The sequence below is a fragment of the Symphalangus syndactylus genome, chromosome 18 (genome assembly GCF_028878055.3).
Source record: "Symphalangus syndactylus isolate Jambi chromosome 18, NHGRI_mSymSyn1-v2.1_pri, whole genome shotgun sequence".
NCBI lineage: Eukaryota > Metazoa > Chordata > Mammalia > Primates > Hylobatidae > Symphalangus > Symphalangus syndactylus.
The window spans coordinates 28,861,043-28,876,953 of record NC_072440.2 but is presented as its reverse complement, the minus strand read 5'-3'; the positions used below and the strand labels follow the sequence as shown (position 1 = coordinate 28,876,953).

Below are 15,911 nucleotides of genomic sequence, written 5' to 3'. Positions count from 1 at the left end.
GGGATAACAATAATTCCTACTTCATACAGATGAGTCAGGGCTTAAAATAAACTTGTAAAACAATTAGAAAGAGCCTGGCATAAATTAGATAATCTAATAAAAATAATAAAAACAGCAATTATTATTTGATTCTATTTCTCATTCTTCGATCTCCTCCTGATGGAAGGATTTTTTTTTTAAGTGGAGATTATTTTCAGTCCCAAACTTTGCACACAGTATCCTGGCTGGCCTTCACCACTGAAAGAGGCAACACACTGAGCCCACTTCCTCTGGAGCCTGTGCTAAAGAAGGTGGGGCCTGCTGAGCAGTTCCAGACTGGCCTTAAGGAGACTTGACAATGCTTCATATATTCACATATATGTGAATATATGTGAGCTTAGGATATTCTTTTTGATAGCTAAACTAAATCTCACAAATAAAAATTTCATGTATTCTAGTGTGCAGAGAAGAGGATACTAGTGCATCCATCTCCCCAGCTGCTCTGAGGAGGCAGTAATTCCTTCCACTGGTCACTCTCACCCACCCAATCAGGTCTCCACTCTTGGTGTAGCTGCTTCTCTTAGCAAAGAGGCCTTCTCTGGCTGCACACTCAAAAGCACCCCACTCGCCTCACACCTCCTATATTAATCTGCTCTCAAATTGCTATAAAGGAATACTTAAGAGTGGGCAATTTATACAGAAAAAGAGGTGAAATTGGCTTAGGGCTCTGCAGACAGTACAGGAAGCATGATGCTGGCATCTGCTTGGCTTCTGGGGAGGCCTCAGGAAACTTACAATCATGGTGGAAGGTGAAGGGAAAGCAGGCATATCACATGGCGAGGGCAGGATGTGGGGGGGGAGGAGGTGCCACATGTTTGTAAACCACCAGATCTCATAAGAACTCACTATTATGAGGACAGTACCAAGGGGATGGTGCTAAATCATTCATGAGAAATCCACCCCCATGATCCAGTCACCTCCCACCAGGCCTCACCTCCAGCACTGGGGATTACAATTCAACCTGAGATTTGGGTGGGAAAACAGATCCAAGCCAGAATCACCTCCCCACATCCAGATGGACACATCATTGCTCTGCCATTTCCTCTATCTCAGCCCTTTGTCTACTTTACAGCTCTTATCACAATACATATTCTGATAATCATTTCACTTATTTTTCTGCTTTCCTGTTTCTAGGCTGTGCCATCTAAACACACGCACACACACACACACACACACACCACACAAATCCTTGTACATTTCAGGAACATGGGGATCCCATTTGTCTTGTTTTCTCCTTACTCACTAGCGTCTATCTCAGTGCTAGCATTCAACACATAGCAGCTCTCAAGAAATATTGAATAAAGACTGAACTTTTTAGAGTTGTGACTCTAAAAAGGCATTTCCTCTGGACGATTCTATCTGGAAGAAAAAGCAAGGGGATGGATCCGAATAAACAGGAAAGGAACAAAAACACCAGTCACCGCTTCCAGTTTCCTAGAGTGTGGCCATTGGTGGGGTCCATACCAACACTTTTAAGATCATTAAATGAAGATTTCCTGTCTTAAATGTGAAAACCAGTAGCTACCCAGCAGCTGAAAAAGTATTAAAGTCATCGCAAGGGATTACGAGTAACATAAATTACAATATGATTTTTTTTTTGAGAGAGAGAGAAAAGAGAAAAAAACTTTAATGAGACCAGATCTAAAGGCTCTTGATCTTTCCAAGCGGAGAAAGATTAAGTCCTTTCTTCTCTTTACCATTTTTATCAGTTTGATTTTTAAGGTTGAATTATTCCCTCTGCTCCCAAATGAACCACTGTCTATGCCCTGTCTGTCCCCACCTCCCACCCCCTTCCCACATGAATGACTATTAGAGCTAGAGGGACTTTGAAAATAATCATGTCCAATCCTTCCTTTTGTTGAAGAGGAAAAAGAAGTCTGGGCCACACTGGGAGAGAGTCTCAGGACTCAGAAGGGGGCCTAGATCTCTTGACTCCCCAGCCAACCCTCCACACCTCCAGGCTAGATTCAACTCACTTTGATTCATCTCCTTCTGATTTACCAGGGCCTGGTCCACTTTCCAGCCTCTGTGTAATAGCTCAGGAGGCAACTAGTCAATATCCTGTCTGTTTGGAGGCCAGGAACAACCCCGCAGATGTCAGCCAAGAGTGTTCTTTTCTGGCAGCACCAAGTGAGTCTTCCTTTGTCCAGTCAGCAATCCAGCCAGAATATGTTCAACCAGGGAAGTGTCCCATTCTTGATGACACTTCCTTCTCTCTTCAGTCAGTCTGTATTTACTCTCTAAGTCCGACATGCTTTGGAAATAGGTATGGAGCTAAAGAAAGCCCCACAGTTTACATTCTAATTCTCAGAAAGCCCTGCCTTTCTCTCCCTGGGAATGCCAAAGCCAGAACCTTCTCAATCCTCTTTTGCCCTATCCCCACCCCATAAGGAAGGGGCTTCCACAAATGCGTTGGTGAAGTACAAAGTAGTCATAAGTCCTGACAGGCCACAGGGGCATTGAGAAAAGACCATGTCCTCAATCACAGCCAGTCTGGGGTGCTGCCCTGAACCCACACTGACCCCCAAAGTGTGGGGGGCAGAGCTGAGTCAGCTATTTCTGTCTTGTCCTCCTTTCTGTCCACCCCACCACAGAAACTGAGATATGCTTGCAAAGTCTTACTCCATGATCCTTTTCTCCCTAGAACCTTCATTCACTCAACGATAAAGCCTATGAGCAGTTCATTTTTTTCAGGTGGTTCCACATATGGCCTAGTCCCATTTTATTCTTGAATTTTTGTTTGTTGGTTTAGGGTTCTTGGCCAGCTGTGGGGATGATGGTGAGTAGGATCTGATAATTTGAAGATAAAGTGACCCTCTCATTTCAGTCTCAAAAATTATCTTTATCTAAGCTAATTTTCCCTTCATCACTTTGACTCATTCACTCGTGAATACCCATATTTGGGTTGTTTATTGATTTTTATTGTTATTGTTGTTTATGGGTTTTATGGTTTGTTTTGTTTTTTTCGGTGAGAGGTTATTGATTTTAAGATAAGGAGTCCATCTTCATCTCCATCTCTCAAACTATCTATGCCTGAAGTGTTATTCCCTGCAGTACTCTAGTTTTCAGATACCCTTAGTGACATCATCGTCTTCACGTTCTCTCAATCAGCGAACAAGGTTATCTTCAACTTTTTACCCTTTTCTCCATTTGGTCACTCCCTCTTCTTAAAAGAGTTTCTCATAAGAACTTAATTTTGGTAATGTCTAGCTTTGTATTTGTCCTAAGTTTTAGAAATTATTGGCATGAATTCCAGACAAGATGGTATTGTGAATTCAAAAATTGAGGCTTGGTTTTGCTTCAAAGTCATTGATTGCCATGACCTATAAAAAAGAAAAAAAAGAGGCCGGGCGCGATGGCTCACGCCTGTAATCCCAGCACTTTGGGAGACCAAGGCAGGCGGATCACCTGAGGTCATGACTTTTGAGACCAGCCTGGCCAACATGGTGAAACCCCGTCTCTACTAAAAATACAAAAGTCAGCTGGGCATGGTGGCAGGCGCCTGTAATCCCAGCTACTTGGGAGGCTAAGGCAGGAGAATCACTTGAACCCGAGAGACAGAGGTTGCAGTGAGCTGAGATGGCACCACTGCACTCCAGCCTAGGCGACAGGAGTGAAACTCTGTCTCAAAAAAAAAAATAAAAAGAAAGAATAAAAAGGAAAATCAAAAGCCATGGCCATGTTAAAACAAGACAAGTATCTCTATGTACTAGAATCAGAAGAGAAACAACAGGTGGAATGTGAAACCATTGAGGTCTGAACCAGAAGTGAACAGAGGTGGCCCAGAGTTCTAGCTCCTGTGAGCTTATGGGAACCAAACTACCCCAGAGGTGGTGGTGGTGGGTGGGGGTGGACAAAAGCTCTTAGTTATCCATCCACAGCCCCTTCTGAAGGGACGGTATGGGGCAGCCACATTTTGGACCACATCGCCCTGCCTCTCTCCCTCCAAAACTGATAATTGGACCAAGCCTGGGCACTTCCCCAAAACATCGAAGCCATACTTGCTATGAGAGATCTCGAATGAAAAGTTCTACCAAATAAAAAAGAGCTGGCCCTATAAGATTCTTGTTCCAATGAAATTAAATTGGGAAATGTTGGAGGAAGTAAACAATTTTCAGTGGAAGCTGAAGCTGAAAGATCTTAAGTTTGAGAGGAGGCAAAAGGATCATGATCAAGCCAAAGCCATGGGAAGCAGAAATTCTAATATCGAAAACTTATTAGCTTCAGAGAAAAGCTTTAGGCTAGAGGATAAGTAAAGGATAACTTTAGACTGGAGGATAATTGCCTGATATCTAAAAGAAGAAACTAGACCCAGAGAGAGATTTGGGGTCATCTTAACGTAAAAGAGGAAAAGCAAAACTCTACACCTCCCTCTGCTGAGATCCAGAGGAGTGCTTTGGATGCTGAGGGTCTTCCTGACCTCAGTCTCCATGAGACCCAGCTCCACAGTAATTCCTGCTCTTCTTAGGATGGGTTGTCTGGCTCCTCCTCAGCTACTATAAAACTCTGGGCTTGGACCCCTATTTCCTTGGTTTCATGTATCTCTTTCTAACTGTCTTCTTCCCTTAACTCCAATCACTTGAGGTTCTTGAGTGAGACTGTTCAAGAAAGCCTAACTGAAACATATGCTAGCTCATGTAATCCTCTCAATGGCCCTGTGAGGTAGGAGTACTATTTCCATCTTATAAGTGAGGAAACTGAGGCTACGGGACATTACGCAGCAGGATCATGGAACTGAAAGGCTGGTCGTTTGCCTGTGTGACCTCACATCTATTTCCCCACCTTCCTCTGCTTTGCTGGCCGAGCAAAGTCTATTTTGTAGGCTCCCTTACCAACTGGCCTCTGGTTCACCAAGAGGGTCACTGGAGGGAAATTTATGAGCAGAAAGAAGGGAGAAGCCAGGATATTTTTCCCTGTGTGTTCTGGGCAGCATCGCTGGCAAGGGTTGCACCTTCTTCGTGTCCCAGATCCCATGAGAGGGCCTTTCTTCCATGTTCCAGTCCCCTCCCACCAGGCAGCTCCCAACCCTCCAGTCCTAAGAATGATAGCACTTTCTGGTTTTTGCTAATCTTTGGGTGGCCTCCTGTCTCTTGTTTAGAGTTTCACTTCTTTCAAACCATTTGTGACTCGTTCTCCATGTTAAATCTCACCTATTACCTGGCATGGCTCTGTTTTCCTGAACGGACCTGACTGATGCAACAGTTAACCAGAAGGCAGAGTGAGGATGTGAAGTTCAGTCTGTGTGACTCCAGAACCCACACTCTGAAAACTGCATTATATTGACAGTTAAATCACAGAGAGAATTCTCAACTTTCACTACAAACTGGTGATGTTCCCCCAGAGCAAGCCCATAGAGAGGCCTTCCCATGACATGTTTTCACTGCACATGGTTAGGAGTTAATTTTTTAGTACCCCATCCCAAAGATCAACATAGGGCCAGAAGAGTTCATTTCTAAGGGCTGCCCCTGGCACAACAACCCGTTGCCTTTTTCTAATTCTGCTTCCTGAACCCCCAGGGCCAATCTGGTAGTACTGGATTTGCTGCCAGGTGAGGAACCAGGTGAGGAATTGCCATGGCACCGAACTGAATGTACACTATTGAGCCAGACTGAAATCTCAAGGTGCTCAATGGGCTTACCACTGCTTGCAAGCAATAAACAGGAAATTTCAAGTTCTATAGAGTTATTTCAAGTTCTATACAATTATATTGAGTTATTTATAATATATAATATAATTATAAATGTCAAATTCTATAGAGTTATATTATTTAGGAAAACTGCAATAAATCTAGTGCTCTTGGTTTCTTATCCCCCTCCTAGCTTCAACCTTCAGAGATCCTATTTTCTTAGGATAATCTGTCCTACTGACACTCCCAGGTCTCAGTATTTTGTTTGTGTTCTCTCTCTCTCTTTTCCCACTAGATTTCTGACCATCTGACCTCCAAAGCCAAGTGTCTACCATGCTAAATTGTGTATTAATAGTTCTGTGTTGGTCATTTATCAAGACCTACGTCACCTCTGACAAGCCATCATCATCTGTTTTATGCTGCACTTAAGGTCTGGCTTACTGTACTGTATTGAATTTACAGGAGCCTAGAAGCAAGTGAATGTTGGATTTTTCAAAAGTAGCTGCTCTGCCAGAATGTTCATATCATCTTCCCTGAAAATCTAAAAAACAAAAAGTCAAATCAAATCAAGAAAAGAGGCTTCAACTTTATGGTCTTTAAATAAACCCACAATTGCTTCCCTAATTGTGAATGTCTCCTGCACCTGGTCTCAATCCTTTAAACACTAACTTTAGTCCATTCATGGGTAAAGGTGGATAATTTCAGCATCTAATTAACAAGTGTGTGGTGGGAAGTATGTTACACTCTTGAGGTTTTTACTACACAATATCCCATACTACTGACGAGCGACAGTCTGTATTTCACAGACCACAGTTGAACAATCTATACGATCATTTGTAAAAATAACCGAGTCTTGTTACAAAAATGGGTGTTATATTTGGTATCTCTCTCCTCACTCCCTCCAGCTACCACCTCCCACATCCCAGCTGTCTCCTGATCCTGTGAGGGATTTTGTTTCTCTGAAAAGATTTAGTAGCTTCTCTATTCTGTCCTTTTCTCTAAAGAAATCTCAATGTTAACAGAAACGAAAATGGATGGCCATATGTCACAAGAGAATGAAATCTCTGCTCCCAATCCCTGTCTTCAGAGCTGACCTAGAAGCCAGCCACTCCACTCAGACATAAGAATGGACTGTGCGAGTGAGGAAGATTCCTCCCCCACCCCGTGTCCCCCAGCAGGCAGCTAGTTCCTACTCACCATTCAGGTCTCAGCAAGAGTGGAATCTTTGAGAAAATATTCTCTACCCCTAGCCTAAGTCACTGTCTTTTGTTACATGTTCTCACAGAACTGCCATCCCTTCCTCAAGAGTAATTAACTCAGTTTGTAGATATATCCTTACCTGTGTCCTCTGGATAATGACTGGCTACTCTATTAGTCTGTAAGATCTATGAATATATGTGTCCCAAACTGTATTTCATGAAAGTGGTGGTGGTGATGGTAGAGTCTTTCAGCAAATAAATTTGGGAAATACTGGATTAAATAAAATTAAGCAATTTTCTTTATCATAGGACTTCTTGGAGCCTTTTAAATGCTAATGTGTGTAATGAATCACCAGCATTTCCCAAGCCACACTAATCATGGAACCTTTTCTCATAACAAACATTAACATCTGGAAGAATTATAATTCTGTAGAATATAGTTTGAGAAAAGCCAATATAGAATGAATGATAATTTTTGCCTTTACTCCAACATTATAGCAGAGTGGTAATTAGCATGAGCACACAAATTTCAAATGACCTTGGGAGCTGCAGTAAAAAAAAAAAACTGTGACAAAACTTCAGAGTGAAATAATTACACAAGAAGAGATAGCAGGGTAAGGGTAAGTTTGAGGAAGACACACACACAAAAAAAAAGAAAGAAAAAAAGGAATGAGAAAGAAAGCTAACTTATCGAGAAGGCAAAGATGGAGTTCCAATTAACGTAGAATCAATGCCAGGCAACAGAGTAAAAGGAGAATTGGTAAGATTTATCTAGATACTTGATGCTGAGAAGTAAGAATTAATATGGTGCCTGCTGCTGGTCCAAGACAACGGGGGAAAGATTGGTGACTTTGGGTTTTCTGGCTGGTTTTCAGATAGAACTGAACCATGTGATCAACTTGTTTATGATAATGTGAAGTCCAAAATGACAAATTTCAAGTTCGATAGTTATATTATTTAGGAAAACTGAATATACCAAATAATAGTTGATTATTTAAAATACTATAAATATATATATATTTAGATTTTGATAAAATTATTTAAATGTTTTTTAAATGAAGACATATCAGTACCACTGTGAACTATTTTTTTATTTGGGAGGTGAAAATAAATGCATATTAATATTCGAAGGGGCTGCCTCAGACCTTTTTAAGAAATGGAGGTATAGACTTAATAATTGAACGTAGAAATAATTATTCCAAGTTTAGTGGCTAGTAAAGTGATGTCTAAGAAGTTACTATGCTATAGATTATCTTCTAGCATTAATCCAATGGGCAGGGATTTTCTTTTTAGTTCAACTTCACAACAAGGTGTATGATCACATGCGAAAAATGGGAATTCAGAGTGGAAATCTTGTTTTGAAAATCAACTAACATTTAGTTTTCCACTTCAGCCAATTCAGATCACTGTGTTTATTGTGAGGACTTTAACAGCATCAGGTAAAATTTCCCTTTCTATATAATAGTAGCAGAGGGAGCGTAGAAGTTAGTTATCAGAGAGTTTGAAGGTTTCCAAATGGTTGCGTTATTGCTGAAAACAATCTACAATTTAATGTGGACTAACTCTGGACTGTACATGAACACCAGTATATGAAGAGCAAGGAAACTTTGAAAAGTGTTATACACTGGAGGATTGGCTTCATTGTGGCTATCTTTTATGTCAACCCTGAAATCTGTCTTTATTATTAAAAGAAGTTTAATTTCAAAGGATGGCTCCCCTTTAAAATGGTTCTTGGGTCTTGACACTGGAGGCAGAAGCAGAACTTGCATAGTCTGAACAAACGGGTGGTTAGAAAAGATTGTTTCAAGCCTCTGTGTTCCTAAGATCATGGCTAAATTTCCCAAATTCTGAACTGAGGTGAAAGGTCAGAGAAAGAGTTCATTTGGAATGGGATCTGGAGATGCCCCTAAGGAAAGAAAGGTTGGCTGGACCTGGTGATTTAGGAGAAATCCAGTCTGCTCTCACCTGCTGTCATCTGCCATCTGCTTCTGCTCCATCTTCCCAGCCTCAGGGGATCCCCTCAGCTCTACCCTCTGGGTCCAGCCACCTCAGCCTCGGTGACCCCAGACCCGCTCTCTATCCACCACTAACTACACAGAAAGACTACTTAGTTTAAGTTTCCACAAGAGGGGCTGAAAACATAAAGTCTCTTTACTTCCTCTTCCGGAGGGTTGTGTGTGGGCATGCATGTGTACACATGTATATGTGTGCACACGTGCGTGTGTGCAGTGGATGTGCACTTGAGTTCTTTTGGTGTAGGCGGTCATGTGAAGACTTCTCAGACTTTTAGAAACATGATACTTGCCTCTCTTTCCTGAGGTTAGGATAAAGAGACACTCAGACCTTTAAGGCTTTGTGCTTAATCCCTCGTCCTGCTGCGTGAGAAATAAGAGCTCACTGTGGGTTTGCTCACTGGTCTCTAACTGGACTCTCAGGAGCATCCAAAGCCCAGCCAGAGCCTCAGCCTGCTGCCTGGGCACCAGCCTCATCTGCCTGCTCATGCATGTCTGCTCTTGCTTCCTCTGACTTTTGGACATGCCCAGCTTACTCCCACATGTGTCTCAGATCTGCTTGCTCTGCACTTGTCCACATGGACTTTTCTGGCTCCAGACTTAGCCTTGCAGCTCTCACACAGTGTCAGAAAGATCTCTCAGCTCCAAGAGCCATGGCTGCCTTAGGACATTCTAGTTCCTCCCAGGAGGGGGAGATCAGATACCCTTCGAGATATAGCCCCCAGAACAAGATATGTGTTTTGCCATTCTTCAAGGAAAGGAAATTTCTCTCTCTCTCTCTCTCTCTTTCTCCCTCTCTCTCTCTTTCTTTCTCCCCCCCCCCCCCCGTCATGACAAGTGCGTGAACAATTTGATTTCAAGCTTTATGGTCCAGAGCATCCTAGGCACTCAGTATGGTCCCCAAACCATTGCCTTCTAACCCGCTGCAGGCCTTTTGGGAGAAAGTCAACTCTTTTCCTTTTCTTAGGCTCAGTCTGGTTATTCAGCCCAGAAAGGGGAAGCTGGGGCTGGGGCCACAGTGTTTGGACTCAGCCTGAAGTTCTTCTGTGATGGTTAATATTGAGTGTCAACTTGATTGGATTGAAGGATGCAAAGTATTATTCCTGGGTGTGTCTGCGAGGGTGTTGCCAAAGGAGATTAACATTTGAGTTAGTGGACTGGGAGAAGGCACAGCCACCCTCAATTTGGGTGGGCACCACCTAATCAGCTGCCAGCCAGGCCAGAATAAAAGCAGGCAGAAGAAAGTGGAAAGAACAGACTTGCTAAGTCTTCCAGTGTCCATCTTTCTCCCGTGCTGGATGCTTCCTGCCCTCAAACATCAGACTCCAAGTTCTTTAGCTTCTGGGACTCTTGGACTTACACCAGTTGTCTGCCAGGGCCCCTGGGGCCCTTGACCACAGACTGAAGGCTGCACTGTCGATTTCCCTACTTTTGAGGTTTTTGTACTTGGAACAATCCACCACTGATTTCCTTGCTCCTCAACTTGCAGACAGCCTATCGTGGGACTTTACCTTGTGATCACGTGAGTCAATTCTCCTTAATAAACTCCCTCTCATATATGCATATATCCTATTAGTTCTGTCCCTCTAGAGAACCTTGACTAATACATCTTCCTCCTTTCTGTCTTTCTCACCCAAACTAGAAGGCTACTACCAGTTGTGATCATAATTGTCCCACTGGTTTCCAATACTCTTTTCATAGTCATTTTAGCCCTTTAGGTTTGACACCTCTTCTTGTAGAACACTCCAATATGGGCAGAGTCCCTTCAGCTCAGCTGACAATCAGTTTACACATACTGTACCCAAGCTGTCACTGAGGAAGAAACTGACATCTTAGCCAGCCCACCTTGAGACCAGAGAGGGGTCTGCCTGAGTAGCCTCTCTGCCACAGATATCAGAGACAGGGCAAGCAGCCCCATACTCCACAGACAGCCCTGTGGCATCCTGAAACTCCTTGTTATCTTCAGGTCCTATGTTTAGTTCCAGGGCAATTGAGGGTTTTTTTTTTTGGTTCAAGGTTCAGTTCAGGAAAATTCTATATCTTTACAACTTATATTCTATCTCATTCAAAATGAGTATGTCTTCATTGATTCCCATGGGAATATGTATTCTTTCAACTCTATAATCATGAATAAGATAAAACCAATGAAAACTTGCCATGGCCTTTTAGTCTCCAAAAATTAATATTCACATGTTTCAGAAGTGGTGACATGGAGAGAATTTTCTGATCTTTCATCCTAAATGGGTCTGTGCGCACTATGGAAAAGATGGGCAGGCCGCTCTCCACCTGTGTGTGCCATTGCTGGTGTGTGCTGACGCTGAATCAGCATCTAACTTGGTTCCCAGGCCCTTACTCAGGCTTTCTTCCCGCTTTTTCAAAACTCCAAACTCTAGGGCATTTTTGGGGTGACTTTGTGAATGAGGTGCAGGCTTCTGGAACATCTGGGCTTCAGGGAAGGTATCTTCCTCCCTCTGTTCTGTTTCCAGAGGAGCCCTACTGTGCACAAAAGGAAAAGGCACAGTGAATTAAATGGATGGGCGAGTACTCTAGAGTGAAATTCCTAGAGGTTATCTCACTTTTCCACTTACTATAATCCTCATACTATCTTAATAAGTTTTCCAACATTTCAATTCATGTCATTTATCTTCTTAAGATGGGAAAAAAGTTTTTAAAAATTACCTCAGCGTCCTTTGCATCAGTGAGATAAATGGAGAGGTCTGTGAGTGGCGAGTACCCTGCAGCAGTCTTTCTCTGGCATCCCATCAGGGCAGGTATGATCTGGTTCATATCAGTAGGATGGCCATAGGTCTCCTGGAAGGTGTTATCAACTAATTTCTGAATAGAGATAAAAGCCAGTGAAAGATGCTAAGGCTCCTTTCTAATTAAACAATTCACTGAACGAATTCTGTTAAAATTTAGTTTTCTCATGTAGAACAAATGCTGTCAAATACCCCAGGGAGTTGGGACAGTGGGTGAAAAATGAATCTTTAGTGATCAAATTTGGCGATCATCTGCTCACAGAGAGTGTGTCAGCCACCTGGAGGGTTATTCAAAGCAGATCTTAATCATATTTTTGTCATGTTTTGGTCTCTTCCTTATCTATTCCACAAAGCCTTAACAAAGAATCCACTCCAGCCCACACCAGAATAGTGGAAGGCTACCATTGCTTCATTCTCAATGGACTTTTTAATGGAATCCCTCCTTCTGCCCTTGTCTCCCTACCATCTATTCTCAACATAGTAGCCAGAGTGATCCTGTTAAAATGTGAGTCAGACCATGGAAGTCCTCTGATCAAGACCCTCCAAGAATTCTCCATGTCACCTAACATAAAAGTCAGAATGTTTATGGCCTTCAGGGCCCTTCCTAATCCACTGTCTACCACTTAGCAATCTAACCTCATTCCTTCTACTCTCCCCAGCCACCCTATTCTCCTTGCTTGTTTCCTTACTTCACATAGATTTTTTTTATGGGTCATCTCAATGAGAACTTCCCTCCCACCTTGATAAATATTGCACCTCTCCAATGTTCTCTGTTCCTCTTCCCTGCTTTATTTTTTGAAACACTTTTTAATCACAATGTGACATATGTATAGTTCGCATATTTATTTTGTTTATTTTATATATTCCCCCCTAACTTCTGCACTCTCTACTCACTCACACACCCTAGAACATAAGCCCTAGAAAGGCAATCATTTTTGTTGGTTTTCTTCAGTGCCTTCTTCACAGGGCCTAGAACAGTGACTGACATATATTAGGCACTCATTAAATACTTGTTGGACCCAAAGTCAATCCATCGGTCATCCATTTGGAAGCCGTCTGCAAGACAGTGAGCAGAGTGGAGCAGAGAAGAGAATATACATGGGGGGGCAGAGGGGAAGCAAGGCAAGGAGAGCCTGTAAAGTCCTGAGAGACAGAAAGAGTAGCCCCGATCCTCAACTTTCTAGTTCCCAATTCCAATTCCCATTAGGCCTCTGACATGTAATTTGTTTCCTGTCTTTGTATCGTCCACATGTGTCCGTAATATTTCCTGCTCTATCCTTACAACAACACTGTCTAACTTGAACTGGCTTGAAAAGGAGAATAGAAGGAGATAATATTAGAAAAGGAATGGGTAAGCCAGATGACACAGAGCCTTGTGTCATTGTAAATACCTGGATTCTTGCTCTGTTTGAAATGAGAGGCCAGGAGAGCAGGGTTTTTTGTTTGTTTGTTTTTCATCAAGGAATTATGCACTGACTTTCATTTTAAGGAGCTCCCTCTGACTGCTATATAAAGAGAACTGCACTCCAGCCTGAGCAACAGAGTGAGACTGAAGAAGGAAGGAAGGAAGGAAGGAAGGAAGGAAGGAAGGAAGGAAGGAAAGAAGGAAGGAAGGGTTCTCCAGAGAAACAGAACTAATAGAAGAAATAACGTGAGAGAGAGAGAGAGATTTAAAGAATTGCCTCATATGACTGGGGGTGCTGGAAAGTCCAAAATCCCCAGAGCAAGCCAGCAGGCTTGAGATTCTGGTAAGAGTTGATGTTGCTGTTTTGAGTTCAAAGGCTGGAAACTCAGGCAGAATTTCTCATTACACCCTACTCTTCTCATTCTCTCTTGAAGCCCCTCCAGTTAAGCTTTTGACCCCATCAGGTCCTCTTCCACAATGGCCATAGTTGAGGCCACCAGTCTTGTGACTTAATACCACATCTATATGCTGAAACTCCTACATTTGTATATGTGGTAATCATATGTTTCAATCTGGAGGCAGAATCCCTTCTTTTCCAGGAAACCTCAATCTTTACTCTTAAGATCTTCAACTCATTGGATGAGGCTCACCTACATAATTTAGATCTTCAACTCATTGGATGAAGCTCACCTACATAATTTAGATCTTAAACTCATTGGATGAGGTTCACCTACATAATGAAGCTTAATCTGCTTTATTCAGAGTCTACTGATTTAAATGTCTATCGCATCTAAAAAATATTTTCATAGCAACATCTAGACATATTTAATCAAACAACTGGGAACTATAGCCTAGCCAAGTTGACATGAAATTAACTATTACAGGGGCCAGAGTGAAAACAGGGAAGCCAGTAAGGAAACAATTAAGATACTCTAGATGGGCAGGAATGGTAGCATGAACCAGAGTGGTAAATAACAGAGGTGATGAGAATTGGTCAAATTTTAGATATAATTTGAAGGTCAAGCTAATAGAATTTGCTAATAAATTAGATGTGAGAGTGAAGAATCCAGGATGACTCCAAAGCTCTTGGCCTGAACAACTGGAAGAATAGAGTTTCCATCAACTAAAATGGGGAGGCTGTGAGGGGAGCAGTTGAGGGGAGAAGAAAGAAAACACAGGGATGGGGTGGAGCCAAGATGGCCAAATAGGAACAGCTCCAGTCTACAGCTCCCAACGTGAGTGACGCAGAAGACGGGCAATTTCTGCATTTCCAACTGAGGTGCCAGATTCATCTCACTGGGGAGTGCCAAACAGTGGGTGCAGGACAGTCAGTGCAGTGCACCGTGCACGAGCCAAAGCAAGGCGAGGCGTTGCCTCACTTGGGAAGTGCAAGGGGTCAGGGAGTTCCCTTTCCTAGTCAAAGAAAGGGGTGACAGATGGCACCTGGAAAATCAGGTCACTCCCACCCTAATACTGCGCTTTTCCAACAGGCTTAAAAAATGGCACACCAGGAGATTATATCCCACACCTGGCTCAGAGGGTCCTACGCCCACATAGCCTTGCTCATTGCTAGCACAGCAGTCTGAGATCAAACTGCAAGGCGGCAGCGAGGCTGGGAGAGGGGTGCCCACCATTGCTCAGGCTTGATTAAGTAAACAAAGTGGCCGGGAAGCTTGAAATGGGTGGAGCCCACCACAGCTCAAGGAGGCCTTCCTGCCTCTGTAGGCTCCATCTCTGGGGGCAGGGCACAGACAAACAAAAGACAGCAATAACCTCTGCAGACTTAAATGTCCCTGTCTGACAGCTTTGAAGAGAGTAGTGGTTCTCCCAGCACACAGCTTGAGACCTGAGAACGGACAGACTGCCTCCTCAAGTGGGTCCCTGACCCTCAAGTAGCCTAACTGGGAGGCACTCCCCAGTAGGGGCGGACTGACACCTCACACGGTCAGGTACTCCTCTGAGACAAAACTTCTACACAAACGATCAGGCAGCAGCATTTGTGGTTCACCAATATCTGCTGTTCTGCAGCCACCGCTGCTGATACCCAGGCAAACAGTGTCTGGAGTGGACCTCCAGCAAACTCCAACAGACCCACAGCTGAGGGTCCTGACTGTTAGAAGGAAAACTAACAAACAGAAAGGACATCCACACCAAAAACCCATCTGTAGGTCACCATCATCAAAGACCAAAGGTAGATAAAACCACAAAGATGGGGAAAAAACAGAGTAGAAAAACCAGAAACTCTAAAAATCAGAGCACCTCTCCTCCTCCGAAGGAACATAGCTCCTCACCAGCAATGGAACAAAGCTGGACGGAGAATGACTTTGACGAGTTGAGAGAAGAAGACTTCAGAAGATCAAACTACTCTGAGCTAAAGGAGGAAGTTCAAACCAATGGCAAAGAAGTTAAAAACCTTGAAAAAAATTAGATGAATGGCTAACTAGAATAACCAATGCAGAGAAGTCCTTAAAGGACCTGATGGAGCTGAAAACCACAGTACGAGAACTACGTGACGAATGCACAAGTCTCAGTAGCCGATGCGATCAACGGGAAGAAAGGGTATCAGCAATGGAAGATGAAATGAATGAAATGAAGTGAGAAGAGAAGTTTAGAGAAAAAAGAATAAAAAGAAACAAACAAAGCCTCCAAGAAATATGGGACTATGTGAAAAGACCAAATCTACATCTGATTGGTGTACCTGAAAGTGACGGGGAGAATGGAACCAAGTTGGGAAACACTCTGCAGGATATTATCCAGGAGAACTTCCCCAATCTAGCAAGGCAGGCCAACATTCAAATTCAGGAAATACAGAGAATGCCACAAAGATACTCCTCAAGAAGAGCAACTCCAAGACACATAATTGTCGGATTA

At 43.0% G+C, this 15,911-nt stretch overlaps 1 protein-coding gene across 5 annotated transcripts in view; it reads right to left on the bottom strand.

The window, feature by feature from the left end:
- Positions 1 to 15,911, bottom strand: part of ZNF366 (zinc finger protein 366) — a 354,936-nt gene that overhangs the window by 130,472 nt on the left and 208,553 nt on the right. Inside the window, exons 7-8 of one of the 5 annotated variants that reach the window (XR_010117052.1) lie at positions 11,556 to 11,711; positions 11,011 to 11,372 (exon numbers count right to left, since the gene is read on the bottom strand). The gene's annotated coding sequence lies outside the window, so the exon portion shown is untranslated. Of the gene's footprint in view, positions 11,373 to 11,555; positions 11,712 to 15,911 lie in introns of those variants that run through there. The other 4 variants (XR_010117050.1, XR_010117051.1, XR_010117053.1 and 1 more) reach the window with 4 other exon arrangements.